The sequence below is a fragment of the Strigops habroptila genome, chromosome 2 (assembly GCF_004027225.2).
Source record: "Strigops habroptila isolate Jane chromosome 2, bStrHab1.2.pri, whole genome shotgun sequence".
NCBI lineage: Eukaryota > Metazoa > Chordata > Aves > Psittaciformes > Psittacidae > Strigops > Strigops habroptila.
The window spans coordinates 84,614,579-84,641,191 of record NC_044278.2 but is presented as its reverse complement, the minus strand read 5'-3'; the positions used below and the strand labels follow the sequence as shown (position 1 = coordinate 84,641,191).

Below are 26,613 nucleotides of genomic sequence, written 5' to 3'. Positions count from 1 at the left end.
TAACTAAGTTAAGTTAAAAATAGGTCTAAGGGGAAGAAGAACTTAAGAAAAAGGGCAAGAGATAGAAAAGGAACAAACTTCTCACTTTGCACAAATTTAACTGGCCACCGAACAGGACAAACTGGCTTAATTAACCTTGGACTATAAATTAGAACAAAAGTTACATCAAATCTGCTGAAAAACAGGATTTTGCATCTATTTATCATACATATGTTTTGCATGTTTGTTTTTTATAATACATCTTTATACTAATGGTTAAGTAATAAAAGCTGGGCTTTTATGAGCTGCAGTATTTCTCTGGCAGTAAAAAACAGAACAGATCCTCACTTTCTTGCAGTTTACTAAAACCAGCAAAATTTAGTCCTAAAAGTAGAACTAGTATGTAGTTGCTACATACTAGTGTATCAGATTGTCTTAAAATTAATAGTAATTTTATTATGAAGAATTATTTATTTTAGCGAATATGTTCATAGAAATTTAAAAGTGTTGCCAATAGGTTAAGAGAGGCAATTCTTCCTCTCAACTCAGAACTGGTGAGACACATCTGGCGTGCTGGGCTCCCCAGTATAAGAAAGCAGATGCTGGAACAAGTCCAGTGAAGGGACATGAATATGGCAAAGAGCCTGGAGCATCTCTCATATGAGAGGCTGAGAATGCTGGAACTGTTCAGGCTAGAGAAGAGAAGGCTCAAGATGATCTTATCAATGTGTATAAAAACCTGGTGGCAGAATGAGGGCAAGAGAGTCAGACCTTCCTCAGTGACGCCAGTGACAGGAAGGAGGACATGGGCACAAGTTAAAAAACATAGAACTCCATCTGAACAAAAGAAAACACATTTTTGCTGTGAGGGTAGACCTTAGAGCAGCCTTCCATTCCATAAAAGGGGCCTACAAGAAATGTAGAGAGGGACTTTTTACAAGAGTATGTAGGGATATGGCAAGAGGGAATGGCTTGAAAGTGAAAGAGGGTAGATTTAAACTTCTTTACTGGGAGTGGTGAGGCTGTAACAGGTTGCCCAGAGAAGCTGTGGATGCCCCATCCCTGGCAGTGTTCAAGGATGGTTTGGATGGGGCTTTGATCAGCCTGATCTGGTGGAAGGTATCCCTGCCCATGGCAGGGGAGTTGGAACTAGATTATCTTTAAGGTCCCTTCCAACCCAACCCATTCTATCATTCTACAATTCTATGATTTTATGATACTCAAATCATGTATTCAGTGCCGTTTGAGGATACCTACTGGGCAGCTTTGTGCTCGATCACTGCAGACTTAACCCAGGACTGTAAACCAAACCTGTTGTGTTGAAGTTACCACAGAAGTCAACCAACTTTCTACAATCAGGAAAAAAGAATGTTTTCCCTGGCAAAGAGAACACCCAGACAAACAAAATGAGCATCCTGATATCAATGTGTTGGTGCCTGCTCTAAGCTTGAGAGCACCAGCATCTACCTACTACTGTTGAAATGGGTTTAGTGCTTTATTAAAATGTAATATTATTTGTAAGTACTCAGAATTACAAGTGTCAGAATTAATGGTATTATTCTATGTGCTTGCTGTAGTAGGGTATATTTGGATTTGTAATTGCCAGGAGCAACTGAACCCTTTTTTCTGTCTGTGACATAAATCTTTGCCATGAACAGTGCTCAGTCACTGTAGAAATATGGAATGATTGCTCTTGCATCCATTTAAAAATTGCAATTGAAAGTTTAGATTCTCTAGGGATCTGAGGGACAGAAAACAACCTTTTCTTGCAGAAATATATGAGTTAGTTAGAAAATTTCTTCCACAAGCCCTCTCAGGACACATTATTTCTGATCAGTTCGGGTCAACGAGAAGAAATAATTGTGATAGCTGCAACACTATTAATGCATTACTTTCTGAGAGAACTGAATTGTCTTTCTGCTGACAGATCATGTCAGCGAGTTCATGCGCTTTCAAGTTTTTAGGATTCAAATAGAAACATTGCACCTCCCCTCCCTACTTCTTCCCTCCCCACCAACTTTGATATGCTGTGAAAGTAGAATCATTGAGATGTATAAAAGGTCTCAGAGCAGAGCTCTGCATGATTGAAAATCCTAGTCAATACTGAATAAGGAAATTATCCAAACCTCTTTCAATATGAATGACCTCTGCTCAAAATGTTCCTGAGATGGCTAGTTCAGCAAAACGAACCCACTTTACTAGTCCTAATGGGCCCAGCTCTATCATAGAGTAATTCCTTATTCTGCAGGTATTTTTTTAGCAAGTGGCTGTTGATTATGAATTTTAATAAAGAAAGGAAAATAAGAATAAAACTGAAAGCCTAGAACTAACAAAGATAATTAATATGTAAAGAAGTAAAGGTAGTAAGCTGTCATCTCTTACTTTTGCTCTCAATATATACCAAAGATTTAGGATCCCAGAGTACTGGCAGGCAGGTTGAGTCAGAGAAGCCAGAGCTATTATGTTTTAAAACACTATTCTAAGAATATTGTATCTTCAAGTGGAGATAACTATGAAAAACATAAAGAAGTTATGAATAAGGACCTCTTATTGCCCTTACTCTTAGCTTAGTGCATCTGAGCCAATCACCCCAACCTTCTCTCATAGGCAAGGAAGAGAATTAGTCACTTACAGGGAAACACAGCCATGACATATTTGAGATGCCTTCTTTAGAATGAATCACATCTTAGAAGTGCTTATTTATCTCCACTATGAAGAAAGACTGACTGACAGATGCAATAAAGACTTTCACATTTAGTTAGATAAATCTCTGCATGACTTATGCTGATGCTTGTCTAAACAAAGCATTCCTTCATTCCCCTTTACTCCTGCAGTAGCCTGGAACCTTGAACAGTTGTAAGTTTGATCAGCAATTGGAAGTCTACGTTTTCCTGAACCTGCTTTTGCATACGTGGCATGTGAGTGTGTATGTGTGCAGGTATGAGTAGAAGATTGATTGCCAATGATAATATATCTTTACTATATTCTGTAGAAAAAAGAAAGAATAAATTAAAATATATCATTTCAGCTAGTCCAAATTTGTCCAAGAAGTAGACAAAGGTTAAAGTCTTCATCTGAGTTATGGGAGAGTTCTTCATGATTCAGGGAACTTCGTATCCCGGAAACAAGTATTATGAATGTTTTCATCCTACCAAGTGAAAGAGGGCCAAAGAGCAACTGTTGAAAAGAAAAAAAGGTGAAAAAAAGGTTGAAAGGTTCAACACTGTTGAACTCATAGCTCACTATCTGCTTCCTTTCGCAACTATTCCAGCTAGTTTGCTGTGAGACAAGTCTACTATAAAAAAAGTTAATCATCAGCTAATCACAGCCTAAAGCCACTTCACCTTCAGGCCAGCAATCAGTCTCTGGTTCCTTGTTATTATTAAAATAACTGTAAACATGGGTACTAATGCATGCTTGGAGGGGTGGGGTGTTGGTTTTGTTAGTTAGTTTTCTTGGTAAATTAATATACCTCCAGGAAAAACAAGTTTTGGTCAAAAAATAAACATCTGTTGTAGTCAGGAATTTAGCAGTGATCCTGTGTAGTACAAACTGGAATTTAAGCCACTCTGGAGGCAGCTGTTACATTTGGGGAAATAAACAAGCAGTGCCCAAGGAGGTAACCCTTTCCCATAGATTTTCAGTATGATCACTTTTTCAAGCTAGTGCTATTAGGGAAAACATACTTATTATTGGAAGCAGTAAAAGTCTACAGAGTACGAAGATACTGAATGATAGACAGTGATGACAAACCACTAGAAAAAATGGAGGGGGAAAAGCTTTACAAGTCATAAATATAAAGAACATTTAAAAAATAAAAAAGCAGAACAAAGAAGGCAATAAAATAAAAAAGCTCAATTCTGAGTAAGTACAAAGAGAATGAACACACTTCATCCAAAAAATTTACAAACAAGGCTCATATGAATGCAGCAATGCCTGTAATGTCTAAGTAGAACTGAGTCCTGTTTACTTGAGAAAATTAAGAATCTCTAGCAAGTTTGAATATGTGTAAAAAAATGATTACCATAAACACAGTATAGAATCATAAAACCTTTTCCACACAAAAGGTGAAGAAATTAGTAAAACAGGAATATCAACTATCAAACTGTTATAACAACTATGTGTATTTCATTGGGTGATACTTTTCAGCATGTTTGATGCTTCTGACCCAACAGCATTCATTGTGTGTTTTTTTCAAGATGGACCACCATGCATAAACAAAAGTACAATTCACGAGTCAGCTGTATTACCTCATATAACTGCATTGTCAGTTGTCTTCTATGTTGTAGTAACACCACTTTATAAGTGTTAAGCATTTGATTTCTGAGGTAATTAAGGAAAATTTTAAAACATTTTCTACTCTCAGCCATTTCAGAAGAACAGTAAAACTATCCCACCAATTCAGTCTTCAGGAAAAATTAGTCCTCACTGGGAGAACATCTCTCATGACAGCAATCAAAGCATCTACTATAGCAAGACATATTTGCTTACTTGCGCTTCACAGTGCAACTTTGTGCTAGAGATTTATGGGATGAATAAAAATGAAATACAGCATCTTTGTGGCCAGTATGCAGATCTGCACACATTATCTAAATCAGCAGATCTAAAATATTCTTGTTCCTTTTGCATGCTCTTGCTGTTATTTACAGGATCTAACTAGGAAAGATAAGCTAGTCTAGCAATTTCATCTTAGAAAACCTTAAAGTATTTGAAGAACTTTAAGTAATTTTATGCTTTCAGAACCAGACAATTAGTTCCCTCATTCTCAGAATTTTAGAAAGAGTGAAAATAAATGAAGCATATATGGCATAAACCAGAAATAAACTAAGACAGAATGTGTCTCTCACTACAGAAAATGCTCTGCAGCTCACAAAAGCACTAGACTGTAAGCAATAACTTTCTTCTAGATTTCTTCATTTCAGGCACATTTTGTATTTTCCAGCTTAGAGGTTCAACACTGAACAAAAGATCGAGACGCTTTTGCAATCAGTTAGGCTTTCAGCTTTGCTGATACACTGTCTCAGTGCTAGTCCAAAACAACATGTTTATATTTTTGCATAACTGAAGAACTGGGAAGAAAATAGCCCTCATCACCAACCCATTTTCCTGAGTGACTTTTGTTTGAAGGGGCTGTGTGTGACAAAGTCTGCACTGAATCATTTTGACACCATTAATCTTAACAACGTCGTAGCATTCAGCGTACTGTAGCACATTTCAAATGTGTTACGCTAAAAAAGGACATCCATCAGCTTCTGAGGTGTTTTCAGTAAACATTACTTAGTAAAAATCGTGCTGGGATACTGGAAAACTGCTCATATCCTCTTGATTTGTATTCATGAATATTAATTGTTTCTAATAAATGAGTAAGAGATCACACATCTAGTAACTTGTTAACCTTTGAATTCTCTTCACCACTTGTTTTCATGCATCAGCAAAAGAACTTCTTAGTATGCTAATATCACTTAAATAAGTAATTCAGAAATTACAGAAAAGTATAATTTCACGTGCTGATATAATTTACTGAATATGTGACCTAAAGGAAAACAAAAGGCTTTCAGGTACAATTTAGTCTCTTAATCTTGCTGATGATTACTTGGGTATTTTCCATCTCAGATGTTCTCAGTTTTGATTGAATTTGTTTGTAGTTATGAAAAACTTTCTGCCCCAGCATAATACAAATATTCTTTTAAAAGTCTACATGATACAGAAATAATTAAATTATGATAAAATTTCATGAACGTTGTGCAGTTTCAGTAATTTTGGTAGTTTTTTTGCTGGTAGTAATTCATATTTTTACACACTAAAATCAATGAATGCTTTCCAGAACATGTCAAAAATGTCAAACACATTCATGTTTTTCTGACTCCATTCAGTGGTAAAGGCTGAAAAAGGCTGACAAAATATGGAAGTTTTGGAGGTGGACTTTATTTTCAACTGTATTTTCATGTAGTTTATAATAAATCAGTGCATTTCATGTTCTGCAATCTAGTTAATTTAAGTCTAAACCAAATGTGCAGTTAGACCTCTAGCTATGTGGGTGTCCAAATTCTACAGATATCACTCCCACCTTTCTTTCAAAAGACCAGTTCATGAATCCAAGGAGCAATGTGTACAGAACAGGAAAATGCTTCCAGCCTGAGTGGAAAAAAACCAAACACATTTCAATATCTTATTAAATATTTCATTAAAGTAGAAGCAGGCTGATCTTGAAAAAAAATAGATCCCAATAAACCCTGGCTAAAAGTGCTCAACAATTCTGAAAGTCACACAACTTTGGTTCTGAAAATTTGATTGGACCTTATCACTCTTCTCGTTCTATTTCTTGTCCCCCATTTTTCGTACCATTTCTGCCCTACTAGATTTTGCTGTTTCTCCTTCCTCCAGCGTCCCTTGTGCACTACATTTTTCCTTCACACGGTGTGTTGTAATCTTCTTCTTTCTTTTATTTACTATGTATTTTCCATTCATGTGATTGACGTGGCTTTCTATTCTCACTTCCATTCCCTGGTGCTCTATCAGCATTCCTTCTGTACCAGCCTTTCCAATTTAGTTTTCATTTCCTTCTTGAGATAAATCTAGTAGTACCAAAGATATCTCCTCTAACGCCATGTAAGTACTGCATTAAAACTCTATTACTGGTAATTGAGCTAATGTAAAAGTGCAGATTACCTATAATTTATGACAAAGGAACTCTGTGTCTTAGGCATTGTAATGAATCACCATTTTAATTTAAATGTATTGGACACTTACCAAACTTCCCAAAGTGATGTTGGGAATGCTTGAAAGAATATTGTAAAACCTCTGACAACTGAAATCTAAGCAATTGAAATCCAGAGACTTTCAGGACAGTGGAGTTATCCTGGAAGCTGATATTCAAGCTGTCTTTTTTGTCAAAACAAGGTCAAGCCTTTCATCCGTATGTTGTATTTGTTTCATCTCTTGAATCAGCTTTCATATCTTCTGCTTTCTCAGCAGCCAAATGAAAGTTCAGTCCAGAATCATGTATTTTGAATGGCATCAGAAAGTAGTTGTTTCACATGTGTTCATTTTTAGTTATTGTATCCACTGTTTTACAATTTAATCATTGGTGTGAGTCTGATTGATTGTTTCAGTTAGATATCAGAAGAGAAGTAGATTTGGCCCAATATTTTAAATGTAAAAGAATTTCACACTGTAATCATGTCAATTATGCTGTGCAATCCTGAGTGTCTAAATTCTGCTGAGTTTAGCAGCTACATGAAACTGACAAAACCCCAGATTCTTAATCATCTGAAATTGGAAGAAGGGGAAATTTGGAACTGGTCAGCAAAAAAACCTTCTTGCCTTTCCACTGTGAGTGGTTTTTTTGCAAGAAGTGCCCCGATGGAGTAGTCAGTCACAAATCAGTGTTTAACTGCACTGATTATTGAGCAGAAGCTAGCTTGCTGCTTTTTATGCCAAGCAAGACAGTAGATATTTTATGTCAGTGCTGGCCCAATAATTTTGTGCATCTACATTTGAAAACATTCAGATGTGTTCTAAGATGTGCAGCTAATAAATCTAAGCACATGGACTGTGTAACTGCATGGAAGTAAAATTAGTCCATTAGTCTGCAGTTCTCCCTTTTCATGCCCTTTTCATTCTGGATTAAATTCTAAGACCTTGTTAAATGAAGTTAGGCTATAAATTATTAATATTAGAATTAATAGAGATCCATTGCTGAGGGAATGATAGAATATATATATTTATATATATAAAAATATGTAAATATATTTATATATAAATATAAGAATATATTTATATATGCTTATATAAATATATATATTTGTTGTGTTGATCTGCACTTAGAAGTTTCTCCCTCTCCTCTTCTTATTTGTAGTGTTTATCTTTGTACATGTCACCCACTCGTGGGTTTTTGGGAGGGGGATGATGGGAGAGGTGTCTGAACAATTTTTTTTCTGAGGGAGATGACAACTTGAAAATGTATTTTTCAAAAAGATTTATGTTTTCATAACTATTACACTCAATAAGTATGCATTATATGTTATTAGCCTTAGCAAGATATTTTAATCTAACAGTTCTGAACCATGTTCTCATTAATATGCAAATAGAATGAAAATACAAAATTTAATGGAAATGAATGTTGGAAGTTAATTGACTTTTTTGTCACAAAAGCTCAGAGAAACAGTACTTATGGTTTAATGGCAAAAAGCTAATGTGTCATCCTAGGGAGGGCTACATCAATCTAGAACTAAGATGATTTTGCTGAGGAAAAGTGCAAAGTGCTGCTTGCGTATGCAGGTTGCCAGCTCCCCTTATGCAGGTGGTCCCATTACCATAAACCTGGACTAAATTGCTACCATCCATTAAACACAGTGGTTGCCTGGATAGCTGCCTAGCGCAGACTTACGCAGGCCATCTATTCCTGTCAGAAATATGATATGTCACTGACAAAAGCTTAATTGCTCCATTAATTAATAGGACAATTTTCAAAATGCCCTGCAATGCAGCTTGATGCTCATTAGTGCCATTTATGAATAATTTTTCCCAGGGTATAATACTCTATAAAGTGTAATTTGAAAGGGAATAATACATGTTTAAAACCTACGTATCTGTGAAACGAAAATACATTCTTTGCTGAATTAGTCAGCTTTAAGAAAAAACTCAGACCTATCTACTGAATACTTGGAAAGATATTCTTTATTTTAAAACACTTCTGTCACAGAACAGCAAATATATTCTGGATTAGACTCATTGGGAAGTCCAGGCAGCCCCTCTTTCTCTAAGAAATCTTGATCTCCCTTCTAGTTGGACTCTTAGTACCCTCAGGTCTGCATTAAGGCCAGGAGCACTGAAATGCTTGGACTACTACTGTACCAGTACATCCATTTGTCTCTGGGTATTTATATCCCTTTATACAACTGTACAAAGTACAGGACAAAAGAGCTGGAAAAAGATTATTCCATCACATATCTTCTAAAATATAGAACCAGGACTGATTTTGCAGAAGGATAAAAGAGAAAAATAAGCCAAAATAAGAAAAGTATGTGGAGAAAGCATGGGCACAGTTCAACTGTTTTACATGCAAGTTAGATTAGGAAAGCAGAAACACTGTTAAAGAGAATCCCCTTCACGTTTTCAGAGCCAGGAAGCTTCGGTATTTTGTTTTGGTAAGGTAGAGGGTCTTCTAGTGCTTGCCCTGGTACAGTGCACCTCTTTCCTACTGAGCTTATAATTTTTTTAAATATATTTTTTTATGTTCTTAGAGTTCATTCAGCATACTGATAGCATCATAAATACAGTCACTGGACTCATGGCCCAGCATGTGAAAATCTACAGAAGCCTAATATTGGAACAATATGGTCCACTGAGTAGACACTTCAGTTCTCTGTGCTCTTTGCACAGATACAAGAAATTGAAAGTTTCAGTGTCAATGTTGCTCATGAAACAACTTTTATCTGACAGAAAAGTTTATATCACTTTGACAGACTGAAGAAAAAAATAGAAATAATAGTACCAAACAACATGATGAAGGTTGACACAAAAATGCATGCAACATATTAACAAAGACCTACTTCCAAGACTCAATAGCACTTAAGATGTTTAAGAAAAGTAAGCTACTAAAGAAGGACTCGAAAAACACTTAATCTGTGTAGATGGTGGTACAGTAGGGTAAACTGCCTTAAAAGGTGTTAGTGCAAACTCTACAGTCTAAAATAAGGATTTCAGGCAGGGATCTTTTAGGTTCATAATCTGGGATTATATCATTTATGGGTTTTTTTATCATCCATAAATTTCACTGTCCAAATAGGATTCCCTAAAGGAACTCAGAATTTGCTGAGTGTTCATCTTTTTAGGGCATTTTTCAATGCATGGGGGAAGGTGGTGTGGGCTGGGAAGGTGAAAAACATTACCACTTCCTCTGCCTGCCCTGTTTCCCTGCACAAGCTACTTGTTAGTCATCTGAAGAGGCTGAGCTGACAATGTGTTGCTGCCATGGTTCAGGTTCTGATTCTAGAACAGAAGGGATGGGGGACACTGTAACCTTTTTGCCATCCCAGTCTTAGCCTTCTTGTCAATCAAAGGCCTATGAATACACTGAAAAAACAGATTTTCTGAGGGTGGGCATTCAGCAGTTTCTAAAAATCCAACTCTTTGAAAAAGTCTCATTTAGACACTCATCAGTTAGAGCCCTTAAATTCGGTGCACAACTCCTAATTGGTAAAATCTTTATACAGTTCTACAGCATGGGTAGCTAAAGATGTTCAGCATTTAAAAGTGCTGATTACCCAGCAAGTCCCATTAATCTTAGTGAGAATACAGTTGCAGACTGTGGCTCAAATATAGGAATGTACTCAGCCATAAGTATTTGAATAATCAGTTGATGACAGTATTAGCAACACCTGACTCCCCCAGAAAAAAAGAATAAAAAAACCCCCATGCAACCCTTTGATTTTTCTTTGACTTTCCAGTAAGAATTCCATTCTATCATTTGCTCTGGAATTTATTTAGGCAAGACTATATGAAAAAATATTCCTCAGTGACTCAGTATAGCCAGGTATGTTTTGTGTGAAGGTACATCTTTTGCTGAACATATATTTTTGATACCTGAACATGATTTAGCTCTGTGTGAATGGAAGGGACAGACATTTGCAATTCTCAGTAAGGTACGAATGGCTTAATGTTTATAAACCAGCAGCAACTGATGAATATGAAGTCAAATGTTATGCAGTCTGCACTGGCAAATATGGATGCAAAATATGAATGATTGCTATGACAACAAACATAAATTATTGTGAAGTTGGCTTAGAAGAGCAGGCCATAACCAAACAGAATCCAACAAAACAAACAGTAAAACATTTTAGTCTTATGAATAGTAAGTATGTGAACAACAGTCATATTGAATTTGAGGAATGCAGCATCAAGGCTGAATTTTAAAAGCTTCAGCTGAGAATGGGTATCATAATTCATTGCAAAGGCTCAAAACAAATGTAATTCCACCTTTCCGTTTAGAAAACAGCCATGTCTTCTGATTCACTCCCACAAATCCTTACTTTATTCTATAGAACAGGTAGTCTTACATACATAAGATCCAGAAAAGTTTATTTCAAAAATTTTACTTGAGACTGATGCATTTAAGAAGGAGATTCTGGTTTTATGTAGAGAGCAACCTGAACGTGCACAAGTCCATGGGACCTGATGAAATCCATCCATGGGTCCTGAAGGAGCTGACAAATGAAGTTGCTAAACCACTGTCCATCATATTCGAAAAATCGTGGCAGTCAGGTGAAGTTCCCGATGACTGGAAGAAGGGTAATATAACCCCCATTTTCAAGAAGGGGAAGGTGGAAGACCCGGGCAACTACAGACCAGTCAGCCTCACCTCTGTGCCTGGCAAAATCGTGGAACAGTTTCTCCTGGAAAACATGCTAAGGCACATGAAAAACAACAAGGTGGTTGGTGACAGCCAACATGGCTTCACTAAGGGGAAATCCTGCCTGACCAATTTCGTGGCCTTCGATGATGGAGCCACGGAACTGATGGACAGGGGCAGAGCAGTTGACGTCATCTACCTGGACTTGTGCAAAGCATTCGACACTGTCCCGCATGACATCCTTGTCTCTAAATTGGAGAGACATCAATTTGATAGATGGACCACTCGGTGGATAAAATCTGGCTCGATGGCCGCACGCAAAGAATTGTGGTAAACGGCTCGATGTCCAGTTGGAAACCTGTAACGAGTGGTGTCCCTCAGGGATCGGTGTTGGGACCGGTCCTGTTCAACATATTTGTCGGCGACATGGACAGTGGGATTGAGTGCGTTGCTCAGCAAGTTTGCCGACGACACCAAGTTGTGTGGTTCGGTTGATATGCTGGAGGGAAGGGATGCCATCCAGAGGGACCTTGACATGCTTGTGAGGTGAGCCAATGCCAACCTTATGAAGTTTAACCAAGCCAAGTGTAAGGTCCTACACCTGGGTCGGGGCAATCCCAGGCACTGCTACAGGCTGGGCAGAGAAGAGATTCAGAGCAGCCCTGCAGAGAAGGACTTGGGGGTGTTGGTTGATGAGAAGCTTAACATGAGTCGGCAGTGTGCGCTTGCAGCCCAGAAAGCCAACCGTATCCTGGGCTGCATCAAAAGAAGCGTGACCAGCAGGTCGAAGGAGTTGATCCTGCCCCTCTACTCTGCTCTCGTGAGACCTCACTTGGAGTACTGTGTACAGTTCTGGTGCCGTCAACATAAAAAGGACATGGAGCTGTTGGAGCAAGTCCAGAGGAGGGCCACGAGGATGATAAGGGGGCTGCAGCACCTCCCGTATGAAGACAGGCTGAGAGAGTTGGGGCTGTTCAGCCTGGAGAAGAGAAGGCTGCGTGGTGACCTCATAGCAGCCTTCCAGTATCTGAAGGGGGTCTATAACGATGCTGGGGAGGGACTCTTCATTAGGGACTGTAGTGGTAGGATAAGGGTTAATGGGTTCAAACTTCAACAGGGGAAGTTTAGATTAGATATAAGGAAGAAGTTCTTTACAGTGAGGGTGGTGAAGCACTGGAATGGATTGCCCAGGGAGGTTGTGGATGCTCCATCCGTGGCAGTATTCAAGGCCAGGTTGGACAGAGCCTTGGACCACATGGTTTAGTGCAAGGTGTCCCTGCCTATGGCAGGGGGGTTAGAACTAAATGATCTTAAGGTCCTTTCCAACCCTTACTATTCTATGATTCTATGATTCTATATGGTCTTCCCTGAGCTTCCTTTTCTCCAGGCTAAACAACCCCAGTTCCCTTAGATGCTTCTCATAAGACTTGTTCTCTAAACCATTCACTCATTATGAGTAAAAATTTTTGAAGGCTTCCTGTTCTGGCTGAGCCCAACCATTTAAATAGCTGTTAAACAGTTGCAATGTAAAGAAAAATAATATGCTAGACTACTACCAGAACTTAAGTTCTTACCCCACTGGAGCTGGTTCAGGGATCTCTAACCCACTTCTGCACTAGGTAAGGTCTGCCTCTCTAGGATTGTTAGCGCTTTAGCTGCCAAGAAAGTAGAGAAAAGTAAGCACTACACCTAACTGGAAAGAAGAGCCTGGGGAAGGAAAGTGGAATACTGAACAGGGTGGGGACAGATGGACAGAAAAGACTGCAAGACCGAGAAATACAAAGCAGGGGAGAAGCAGCCAGGACTGTGCAGTTACAGTAAAGGGCAAAGATGGAACATGGGTCTAGTCTGGAGAGGAGATTGAGAACCGGTCAAGCAAGGAAATGTTTAGAAGTACAGTGTAAAGGAAATTTAATAATCTCAGATCGCTTCCACTAGAAAGTTGAATCAGTACATATTTTTCTCTTCTTCAATCACTGTTGTATGCAAGGCATGGGGACATGAAGGAGAAATTGTAAAGAAACTGTGCTTTTTAATTGCTTTGAAACTCCTTAGCATTTCACATCCTGGGAGGACTGTCACTATAAAGAATGATGGCAGCTGACAGGACAACTTCAAATAGCTTTTGCTGCAGTCTTGAGTTCTTGCTACTTCTTTAAGTCTGATTTTATTTTCCTTACCCTAGATATCTAGAAAATAAAAGTCATTGTGTTCATTATCTGCATATGGAGGAGTTGGCTTAAGTGATACGACTAAGACCACATATAAAGAAGGGAGGCTAGAATTCTACATGTACCATTACTCAGCATTAACCATAAAACTATCCTTTCTCCTCAAAAGCTCTTATCTTTGTTTCACTTTGTATGTTGATGCTTTTTCAACAAGTGAAGCATAGGAACTCTTCAAACAAATCATTTTGCAATAAGAAAGTCTGATTTCTTCCTTTGGAATTTTTTTCTTGCCTGTCCAGAGCTCTTTTCCACTGATGGAAAAATTGGATGATGAATTTTAATTAATATTCAGATAAATAATTTTTAATCTATGAGTGTTCAAGTCTTCAAGTTCAATTTTCTTTTCTCTGATTTGTTATTTATAAGGAAACAAGAAAAGGGATACTGTTACATTGTTAATGTTACTCAAATGGAGGCTTTCCATAGCTTATTTGTTAGAGTATTTTCTCTAATACGCCTTAAAAGAGTGTTTGCTCCTGATCCAGTTATTGTGTAGGATATATGCAGTGAAATTCAACATAAAACTGAACAGTGGAGATGGAATCCCATGCCTGCCAACTTCAAGCTGACTGCCATGGCAAGAAGTTTTAGACTTGCACATGCGTTTGCTGTCTTTCTGTCTTTCTTTGGACCAGAAAATATTGTCTTTCCACTGAATACTCAGCTAGTGGGTGGGACAAATTCTCATCTCTGAATACACAGCTGCCTACTGATTAACGTTGGAGATATGTGTTCATATCTACCCAGGCAGAAAAACAAATTTGAAATTATCTGTCCCATATCACAAGTGAAGTGCTCTATTACTGAATTGTCAGAGAAAAGGAGTGGTATCAGCGGTTTGTCCCTTTCTTCCAGGCTTATTTAGAAATATGTTAGGTCTCTGATCATATCCTGGGCCCTAATCTCTGCAGAGACAAACAGATATGAATCTAAATGGATCTATGAACCGTGGATTTAAATGTTCTCTGGCGCTGAGAGTTAGGTGAGTACATCCTTAGTTCCTGTTTTTCCCTACAGTTATTCTTACTGTCTGAGTTACTGTGGGTTTTTTTGTCTTGACCTTTGTATATTCCATTCTTTAACAACAAGTTCTACCTGAATAAAGCACAAAGTACCTAGCTGTCTCGACTGCATAGTATAAATTTCACTAGGTAGCTGTGGCACAAATTTCCCTTGTGAATGTATAGCCTAACAGCCTGTCTCCAGGCAGCAATCAGGACCCCATTGAGCTTGGCAAGGTGCAGTCACTGATCCAGAGCATTCACAACATAAGCTCATGACAAGACAGAACAGATGGAGACAAAGGCAAATAGCAGTGTGGTGGGAAACAGAGTTAATGAAGTTAGGTCCATCTGTTTTTCCAGTAGGCACAGAAAGTATACTTGTCCTCTGTTGTGTCCCATTGCACCACTTCATCTCCTTGGGTATAGCAGGCAGTTTGGTAGATAAATGGACAGGGCTACGCTTTGACTGAGGGGGGTGTATTTATATGTCAACCCTACCTCCCACAAAGACTTTATTTCCTTCATTGCTCTCTTCCTTTTGGCTCTGAATATTGTCCCAGTTCTCTTGGCAAGATGGATGGGCACGGTGCCCTCAATGCCTTTGCGGAACAGTAGTTAGGTGCTGAGAGAGGAAATCCATGCATAAAGGGCTCAAAGCTTCTCTTTGAGGCAAAAGCTCTCCTAAAAACTAAAAGGGTCCAGGAACTGTTCTCTGGTTCTGAGAACAACTGGTATGGCATGGTTGGTGTCCAAATGGTTACCTTCTCTTATGCTCCAAAATAAGCTATCCACATCAAAACTGCTTACTGGGGGTGGTCTTCAGTGCAAACTGTCCTTCAGCTGTTCCAAAACATTGTGTTGGAACATGCTAGGTGGTGCAGTCTAAAAATGATCCATAGACAGTACAGTACAGCTGCATTTGTGGTATCAGGTCAGTGCTTACGCCCTGCACTTACTTAGTTTGCTAATACAGGAATAATCTGTGCAAATAGACCTACTTGACATATTATGAAAGATGCAAAGTGGAAGGATAAAATGCAGGCATGTGGGGAAAAGACTAAAACAGTTGGAGGGATTTTAAAGGTTTATGGCAAACTACCCCTTTCTATTGCTTTGATTTGGTTTGGTTTGTTTTTTGGTTTTGGGATGGGGTGTCAATTTCATGCAGGAAGAGGTGACCTTCCTGTTCAGAAATCCTGAATGCTTTATCATTGTAAATAAAACAGCAACTTTCTTAGTAATGCATTAAACGGAAAGCTGTGGAAATCGTTCAGGTTACAGGCAGCTGTCATTAAATTCCTGTGCTTTTATTATACTGCAATACTGCAAAGGGACCACGATTGTTTTAGTATTCTGCATCTCACATAGTCATCATCCCGTATGTCATTTAGTCACAGTGTCATAAACTAGAAGCTTGATTCTCTGAAGTGCTCAGTGTAAGGTGCCAATCACTTTCATCCTCCCTATCCACAAGACTGCTTGCAATAACTCTCCCAGGTAGCAGCTCTTCTAATTTTCTGTGGCTATAAAACAGTGGGGAAAAAAGACAAAAAGAAAAAAAAAGAAACCAGACAACCAGGCACTTTAGTATTGTGTCTGCAGAAAGGAAAGAGATTTATGTCTGAAGTATGTATGGATTTGTTTGATTGGGAATGGCTTTCCAGCACTGTAGAGATGGGCAGCATCACTTAAGAGAATACTCCAGATTCTGATTTCACTGTGTTGGGAAATGACTGCCATTCAAATTCTTATTGTCTGGATTTAACGTAGGGCTGCTAGCTATAATCACAAGTGAAAATGATTTATAAAACTAACACACTTGTAGAAAAAGGATTATTTCATTATTACAAAGACCTATGTTACATCTTCTTTTTGAATGTTAATTTTAGCAGTCAAAGACTGACTTGGGTATATTTACATTTTTGTGTCTACATAAAAATAATTAGGCTGTAATTTCATTATCATCATTATTAGAATCTGAGAAAATAAAGACTGCAATAAAGATCTTGCTATGCTTTAAGAAATAGTGTATTAATAGAAGATATAAAATAGGAGCAAATATTAATCTGTCATTAGAAAAAATGTCAATGTGTCCTGGGTTCAGCTATAGCAGTCATTTTTCTCCTGCTTAGTAGCTGGTGCAGTGCTGTGTTTTTTAACTTTCAGCCTGGGAACAACGCTGATAACACTGATGTTTTTAGTTGTTGCTAAGTAATGTTTATTCCAACCAAGGACTTTCTCAGTCTCATGCTTTGCCAGGGAGGAGGGGAAGCTGGGAGGAAGCAGAGACAGGACACCTGACCCAAACTAGCCAAAGGGGTATTCCATACCACAGCACGTCATGCCCAGTATATAAACCGGGGGGAGTTACCCGGAAGGCCTGATCACTGCTCGGGTCGGGCTGGGTATCGGTGGGCAGGTGGTGAGCAATTGTATCCTCTCCCCTTGTTATTTCACTAATCGTTATTATCATTGGTGGTAGCAGTAGTGGTTTTGTGTTATACCTTAGTTGCGGGACTGCTCTTATCTCAACCCGTGGGAGTTACATTCTTCCCATTCTCCTCCCCATCCCTCCGGGAGCGGGGGGAGGAAGAAAAGGGGGGGGGAAGTGAGCGAGCGGCTGTGTGGTTCTGAGTTACCGGCTGGGCTCAAACCACAACAGTTCTTTTTGGCGCCCAACGTGGGGCACGAAAGGTTGAGATAACGACAGATCTGACCAGAGTGTGTTTAATCATATTTGTGATGAGCATTCATTGTTACTACTCGTCACAATGGTGATTATTTGGCTCTCAGACGTGTTGCGCTTGATCTCAGAGTTTCAGCATGTTGTACCTTACTTACAGCCACTATTTGCTGTTTTAGCGTTTATCGGCTGGGGGGCCTGGGCTAAGGTTCTTGTTTCACTGTACTTCATGGTAATGACTTGTAATACAATAGACTCATTGATCATGAAACTGGTCTGGTTTGTGCTTCCAGCGTGGCCATCACCACTATACATTGGGAGGTATATAATGAAATATTTTAGCAATTGCATATCTTTTTTTTTCTCCTCGGGGGGTAAACTTACGAAGGAAGCATTCTCTTTCACCCCCCGTTCTCCCACCAGCCTATTTGCAACAGCAGTTGAGAGTTCTGAAGGTTTTAGATGGCCTTTGAGTACCCTTGAAACCTGCCTGCTGATTGTGCTGGGGATCAGCATGTTGGCAAACATACGGAGTGTGTTTTACCCACGGCCATCCCGTCGTAGGAACATCCTATTTCGTTTAATGTCAAAAATTCAGCAGTATCAGGTTCGAATCTGGTCTAGGGTTAGACGACGATATAGGAGGACCACCAGGAGATTTTCCCTGAGGCTGGACAGTTATGAGTGGCAGGGTGTGTGGGATAGTATGGGCAAGTATCTAGGCCAGTGGGCCCCTCCAGTGCTTTGGAACTTCACCACTGAACAAGTGCAACAACCGGAAAAACTAGTAAAACACTTAAACGAGGTGTGCTGTCGTCCTGGTTATACCAGAGAGGGACAAATCATGGCAACGTGCTGGGGCTTGGCCTATGCCTACAGAGCCCTGCTCAACACTATCCAGCACGTTCAAAGGGAAAAAAATGTCTCTGGATCTGATGGCAAAGCAACAGACAACGCAGCTATGCCAACTACAAGCACAGCAGCTACTCAGACCCTGACCACAACAGTCAACACAGCTACTCCAAGTACAGCAGCTACATCAACCCCAGTGACAAGCACAACAGCTACTCAAACCCTGACCACAACAGACAACGCAACTACTCCAACTTCAAATACAGCAGTTACACCAACCCCAGTGACAAGCACAACAGCTACTCAAACCCCGACAGCAACAGACAATGTGGCTACTCCAAGCACCACAGTCACACCAACCCCAGTGACATGCACAGTAGCTACTCAAACCCCGACAGCAACAGACAATATAGCTACTCCAAGCACCACAGCTACACCAACCCCAGTGACATGCACAGTAGCTATTCAAACCCCGACAGCAACAGACAATATGGCTACTCCAAGCACCGCAGCTACACCAACCCCAGTGACAAGCACAGTAGCTACTCAAACCCCAACAGCAACAGATAATGCAGCTGTTGGTGTTACTCAACTCCCAAGCACAACAGCTGCACCAACCCCAGCAATAGACATTGTAACCACTCCAATCCTAGTGGCAGACACTGCAGCCACTCCAACCACAGTGACAAACACTGCAGCTAAACCAAATGTCCAGTTTGTGACAATGTCTGTTGCCCCTGTAAGCAAAAGCAGACGAAAGGCACAAAGAGCAACCCGCGAAGCGAAGAAAGATGAAGACCCAATGCCATTACTACATGCAACAGCATCTGAACAAGAGTTACTACTACGTGGGTCAGAGGAAGAGGAAGAAGAAGAAGAGGTCACTTCTCGACCCCGGACCTCAACCAAACTGCGGAATATGCGAAAAGATTTCACCCGTCTTCCAGGGGAGCACATTGTCACCTGGTTGCTCCGGTGCTGGGACAATGGGGCCGACGGTCACGAACTAGAAGGTAGGGAAGCCAAGCAGCTGGGATCACTTGCTAAGGAAGGAGGAATTGACAAAGCGATTGCAAGACAGAAGCGATCCCTCAGTCTTTGGAGGCGGCTCCTGGCAGCTGTGAAGGAAAGGTTTCCCTACAAAGACGATATTACGAATCGCTCAGCCAACTGGACCACGATAGAGAAAGGCATCCAGTCCCTGAGGGAATCAGCCATTCTAGAGATGATCTATCATAGGCCGGATGCCAGGAACACATCCGTAGATCCAGGTGAAGTCGAATGTACACAACCCATGTGGCGGAAACTTACACGGAGTGCGCCATCATCATATGCCCACACATTGGCATCAATGATCTGGAATGACGGAGTATCACCAACAGTGGATTGCCTTATTCGTCAACTCCGAGAGTTCGAAGACAATCTCACCCCTTGCATCATTTCAGCTGTGGAAAAACTGTCCCAGGAGTTCAAACAATTGAGAGACGATTTATCCGATCTATCCAGCTCCCCACGCGTACCAACCCATGTCTCAGCTATCAACAGAGGCGCCCTACTGCTCGAGAAAGAAAATATAGGAGGTACACGCCACGGGCCACCCTATGGTTTTACCTGCGGGATCATGGAGAAGACATGAGAAAGTGGGATGGAAAACCTACTTCAGCTCTGGAGCAACGGGTGCGTGAACTGAAGAGGAGAACAATGGTCAAGGATGATCCTCCCAGGAAAGCTGCTGCTCCAGTCTCTGGCGAGCAGTTTCCCAGATGGAGCGAAAGAGCTGATTTTACTCCAGCTCCTGTGATAAGGAATACTAATCCCTTTCTACAAGACAGAAGTGGAGAATTTTGTGATCACTATTAGAGGGGCCCTGCCTCCAGCCAGGTGGAGGAGAGGGATAATCGGGTTTACTGGACTGTGTGGATCAGATGGCCTGGCACATCAGTCCCACAGAAGTATAAGGCTCTAGTAGATACCGGTGCACAGTGTACTCTGATGCCATCAAGGTATCAAGGGGTGAAACCCATTTATATTTCTGGAGTGACAGGAGGATCCCAAGCGTTAACTATGCTGGAAGCTGAAATCAGCCTGACTGGGAGGAAGTGGCAAAAGCACCCCATTGTGACTGGTCCAGGGGCTCCATGCATCCTTGGCATAGACTATCTCAGGAGAGAGTACTTCAAAGACCCAAAAGGGTATAGATGGGCTTTTGGTATCGCTGCCTTGGAGACAGAGGAAATTAAGCAGCTGTCCACCTTACCCGGTCTCTCGGAGGATCCTTCTGTTGTGGGGTTGCTGAAGGTCGAAGAACAACAAGTGCCAATTGCGACCACAACAGTGCACCGGCAGCAATATCGCACCAACCGAGACTCCTTGATTCCCATCCATAAGCTGATCCGCAGACTGGAGAGCCAAGGAGTGATCAGCAGGACCCGCTCACCCTTTAATAGCCCCATATGGCCAGTGCAAAAGTCTAATGGAGAGTGGAGATTAACAGTAGACTATCGTGGCCTGAACGAAGTCACACCACCATTGAGTGCTGCCGTACCGGACATGTTAGAACTTCAGTATGAACTGGAGTCAAAGGCAGCCAAGTGGTATGCCACAATTGACATTGCCAATGCATTTTTCTCAATCCCTTTGGCAGCAGAATGCAGGCCACAGTTTGCTTTCACTTGGAGGGGCGTCCAGTACACTTGGAACCGACTGCCCCAGGGGTGGAAACACAGCCCTACCATCTGCCATGGATTGATCCAGACTGCACTGGAACAGGGGCAAGCTCCAGAACACCTGCAATACATTGATGACATCATCGTGTGGGGTGATACAGCGGAAGAAGTTTTTGAGAAAGGGAGGAAGATAATCCAAATCCTGCTGAAGGCTGGTTTTGCCATAAAACGGAATAAGGTCAAGGGACCTGCACAGGAGATTCAATTTTTGGGAATAAAATGGCAAGATGGACATCGCCAGATCCCCACAGACGTGATCAACAAGATAACAGCAATGTCTCCACCAACTAACAAGAAAGAAACACAAGCTTGCTTAGGTGTTGTGGGGTTCTGGAGAATGCACATCCCAAATTACAGTCTGATTGTAAGCCCTCTCTACCACGTGACCCGGAAGAAGAATGATTTCAAATGGGGCCCTGAGCAACAACAAGCCTTTGAACAAATTAAACGAGAAATAGTTCATGCAGTAGCCCTTGGACCAGTCCGGGCTGGGCCAGATGTGAAAAATGTGCTCTATACCGCAGCTGGGGAGAATGGTCCTACCTGGAGCCTCTGACAGAAAGCTCCAGGGGAGACTCGCGGTCGACCCCTCGGCTTTTGGAGTCGGGGATATAAAGGATCTGAGGCCAGCTATACTCCCACTGAAAAAGAGATACTGGCAGCCTATGAAGGGGTTCGAGCTGCCTCAGAAGTGATCGGAACTGAAGCGCAGCTCCTCCTGGCACCCCGGTTGCCTGTGCTGGGCTGGATGTTCAAAGGCAGGGTCTCCTCTACACATCATGCAACCGATGCTACATGGAGTAAGTGGGCCGCACTAATTACACAACGAGCTCGAATAGGAAATCCCAGTCGTCCAGGAATTCTAGAAGTCATCATGGACTGGCCAGAGGGCAAAGATTTTGGGATGTCACCAGAAGAGGAGGTGACGTGTGCTGAAGAGGCCCCACCATATAATGAACTGTCAGAGAGTGAAAAGCAATATGCCTTGTTTACTGATGGGTCCTGCTGTATTGTGGGAAAGCATCGGAGATGGAAGGCAGCTGTGTGGAGTCCCCTGCAACAAGTTGCAGAAACTGCTGAGGGAGAGGGTGAATCGAGTCAGTTTGCAGAGGTGAAAGCCATCCAGCTGGCCTTGGATATTGCTGAAAGAGAAAAATGGCCAGTGCTTTATCTCTATACTGACTCACGGATGGTGGCAAACGCCCTGTGGGGGTGGTTGCAGCAATGGAAGCAGAGCAACTGGCAACGCAGAAGTAAACCCGTCTGGGCTGCTACATTGTGGCAAGATATCGCTGCTCGGGTGCAGAACCTGGTGGTGAAGGTACGCCACGTAGATGCTCATGTACCCAAGAGTCGGGCCACTGAGGAACACCAGAATAACCAGCAAGTGGATAAAGCTGCTAAGATTAAAGTGGCTCAAATGGACTTGGATTGGCAACATAAGGGTGAATTATTTTTAGCCCGGTGGGCCCATGACACCTCAGGCCATCAAGGCAGAGATGCAACATATAGATGGGCTCGTGATTGAGGGGTGGACTTAACGATGGACACTATTGCCCAGGTTATTCACGAATGTGAAACGTGCTGCAATTAAGCAAGCCAAGCGGTTAAAGCCTCTCTGGTATGGAGGACGATGGCTGAAGTACAAGTATGGGGAGGCCTGGCAGATTGACTATATCACACTCCCACCAACCCGCCAAGGCAAGCGCTATGTGCTTACCATGGTGGAAGCAACCACCGGTTGGCTGGAAACATACGCTGTGTCCCACGCCACTGCCCGGAACACTATCCTGGGCCTTGAGAAACAAGTCTTGTGGCGACACGGCACCCCAGAGAGAATTGAGTCAGACAATGGGACTCATTTCCGGAACAACCTCATAGACACTTGGGCCAAAGAGCATGGCATTGAGTGGGTATACCACATCCCCTACCATGCACCAGCCTCTGGGAAAATCGAACGGTACAATGGGCTGTTAAAAACTACACTGAGAGCAATGGGTGGTGGGACTTTGAAACACTGGGATACACATTTACCAAAAGCCACCTGGTTGGTCAACAGTAGGGGATCTGCCAACAGGGCTGGCCCAGCCCAGTCAGAACTTTTACGTACCGTAGAGGGGGATAAAGTTCCTGTGGTGCACATAAAGAATTTGTTGGGGAAGACAGTCTGGGTTATTCCTGCTTCAGGTAAAGGCAAACCCACTCGTGGGGTTGCTTTTGCTCAGGGACCTGGATATACTTGGTGGGTAATGCGGGAAGATGGGGAAGTCCGATGTGTACCTCAAGGGGATTTGATTTTGGGGGAAAACAGCCAATGAACTCAATTGTACGCTGTTGCCTGCTCTATAACACTTTTATAGCCCACCAGCTAGATATCTTCAGGTTGCCAGCAATTGACCCTGACTTCCCTCCGATCATCACCTCAACAAAGAATGAATTTTGAGGAAACCAGACGAGCTCAGCAGTGACCAGACGAGTTTGGCGGTATCATCAGCAGGCAACAACCCAACACTACATACCGTCCCTCCTGCCCTGAAAGACTATTACAAGAGATGGAGTATATGGAACGCTTCACGAATTTGCGTGTCATCCTTGCGCAGGGGCCATGCTAATCTTCTCTGTATCGTTCCAATTTTAGTATATGTGCTGCCGAAGCGAGCAGCTGTGTGGTTCTGAGTTACCGGCTGGGCTCAAACCACGACACAATGTCATCTGATTTTATCTGAGAGCATATCTTTGATCGGAATACTATGTGAATTCACTCAAAATTCAATCTTCTTTTAATGATAAGCCAACATTTTTATCTTCATGTTGATAAGCAGGATATAAGAGTTCATAGCTAAATACTAAATTCACATGACCACTCAGTATTTAAATAACAAAATATTTTGTTTTTACAAATTTCAAACTAAATTGAATTTTGTTATTGCCATTCAAAGACTGCATATGCAAGTAATCTTCCATTTGTTTTTTGGGGATTTTATGTTCGTTGGGTTTTTTTAGTAGTGTTCTAGTTTATAAACATAAAAGACACATTTTTAGAAAATATTTAATTGAAACATCACATCTATTAAAAAGTATTTCTTTCATCTCTAAAGTGAAACTGCATGAATGAGCCGTCTAATCACATAATTCAAAAGAAGGAGAAAATCCAGTTGATTTGAATTTTTGGGTAAACTTCATAACATGAATGTAAAATCTTATTAGGTGGTCCATTTCTGGATAATATATTCAGTGATAAAAATACTTACAATATTTTAAGTGTTGCGAAGAATTTTGACTCACCCATGGACTCTTCCCCCCTAAAAACCTCCCAAAATAATTGTTTAAACCAGACAGCAATTAAATTAAATCAACACCTCTGGCAACAAAATAATCCTTAAGTAAGCAAACATACTCCTTTTCAGACGCACGTGCACTTGTCTTCGCAGATGCTATTAGGATTTGGAGGTGAGGTCTAGCCTGACACTCATTCCAGTGCTCTAGGACAGGTTCTTGCTAATCCATTGTATATTCATAGATGATGATGATGATGATGATGATAATACTAATACTACTAATACTAATACCGTGAAAAATAATTTCTGAGAGCCATAAGAAACATTAAATTCTGCCTCTATTAACTATTGGCTATTTTGGTGATAGTAGCTGTTCAGTAAGCCCTTCATTTTCTAAAGGAACTGATATTTGCTCATGCACATAAATAGGCCATCTATTCTTTTTTTTTTTGGGGGGGGGAGTGGTGTAAAATATAATATACAGTTAAATCTACTCACATTGCTATAAAAATCCCATAAGTAAAGTTGAAAGTCCTACGTTGGGGAACCTGAATGATAAATTCCTAAGTAATTAGAAAGAAAATAATTTTCAGTATAAAGTAACGCATTCAAATAGTTAAGAATGCTGTTTTATGTTCCCAAATGGCAATAATTTAGGAAGTGAGAAATAAAGACATAAAGACAATCATTTTGCTATTTAATAGGAAATATGATGGGTAATGAAGCAAGATTACAATTGAATTCTAGCATGCTGTGTCCTACAGGAGAAATCAGCTCTAACGTTTCTAACCTTTATCAACTGACAACGCTGCAGTTCTGATCTCATAAGTAGTCATCTATTCTGTGTGCATGGCACTGACCAGGATTAATACTGGAAGACACTAATGGAATGAATAAGCTAGATAATCTTAAATGTGTAACATTGCACGGTGATCATAGAATTGCAGAATTACTCTAAGGACTGCAACTTCACATAGCCAGAAATATTTACAGGCAGTGTTCGCCAAATTGCAATGTCTAAAATTAGGAACCTGAAGCCATATTCTGTCATCTCACTATGCTGTCTGACTTTTTTATGAGTACTGAGTACTTCTGACCCTATTAATGTTAATGAGACCAAAAAGCTCAGAAAACCTCTGAAAATCTGGCAACTTTCTTTTATATGGCTAACTTCAATTATCAAAATTAAAAGTTATAACTGAGAGGTTTTTTCCAGGTTTTAATTGCATGGTGGAGAGGTACTATGAGAGCACAGACCACTGGTGATTACTTTGTGCTAGGTGTTCAGTAAAGCAGTTGGCAGCTAATGCCGGCAAGCTAATGCAGTAAAGGTTTTGAACAATGTCTTTTGAGGGAGATACCGTAAGTGGACAACCAACAAAGCTAGAGCTCAAAGAGGAATTGCATTCTCAGTTGTGGACCTAAATCGTTAACAGAGAGGAGCAAGTGTCATATTCTTCTGGGACCAACTTACGTTGGTCTAAAGTGGACTGGTGGTGCTGAAGCTCTGGTTTGTGTGGACATTTGTGTTTTGGAAGAAATGGATTGTTATTCGCCCACTTAACCCGTACTGTTACGCAAGTAAATTTAGATTATATTCAGTAAACAGTCCAGTTCTGTTCCAATGGCCACTACTCCCAATATCCCCTTGACAGCACAGACACCTCCTCCTACTTGTTTTGTCTGCACCTTGCAGAATGGAGCAGTTTGAAAAGAAAGCTATATAAAGTCACCATTACAAAATGGTAAAACTGCTCAAACCTCCTTAAAGCTGAGTCATCCCAATTTCATGGAGTGACTGTAACATGGATGAGAAACGTGGAAATAGAGCAGATATTTAAACCTCCCCATCAATTCCCAACACCTCTCTTCTTACACATTATGCCAATGTGAACATGTCTTTCTGTCACTGGAGAGAGGGCTGTGTAAAAGAGCTAGACATACCACCTAGAGACTAGGAACTATATGAAGAATTTTTCTGAGTTCTTGGTGCCCGAGTCATGCAACTGAAAACTTCTTAAAATGTCTTTAAAAAATAAAAATCCTGCTTATTATCAAAAAATTAAGTGACTTTCTTCAAATGTTTTAGTGTATTCTTGCAAATTACAAAACTGTAAGAACTCTTTTACTTTTTAATAATTATAAAAAATATCAATTTCAGTTCAATAATGATGGGGTTTTATTCAATATTAAATGGAATTTTAATCCAAATATTCTTAATTAATTGCTTCATGATTTCATTCTGAGTTATATTGTATCACTATGCTTTTGTAACATTATTAATGGTCACTTTGTTGTACAGTTTCTCTTCAATGAGCTTTAACGAGGTGTCAAAATTTTTTTAGTGATTTGATCTCAAGCCAAGGGTTAACCAATGTTTTAATACTTTTAACCCTTGTATAATAAGAGCAAAGTCACCGAGGAAGAAAAAAAATGAAGAGGTCATGTTGTTACTAATGATGAATTTCCCTTTATCATACACTTCATGCTGTTTTCCTCAGAATTTA

General features: G+C 40.7%; 1 non-coding gene across 1 annotated transcript; it reads right to left on the bottom strand.

Moving 5' to 3' along the window:
• Positions 1 to 23,383: 23,383 nt before the first annotated feature.
• Positions 23,384 to 23,490, bottom strand: LOC115604616. The gene has a single exon (XR_003990341.1). It is a non-coding gene; the product is annotated as a U6 spliceosomal RNA (small nuclear RNA).
• Between the last annotated feature and the right edge of the window lie 3,123 nt (positions 23,491 to 26,613).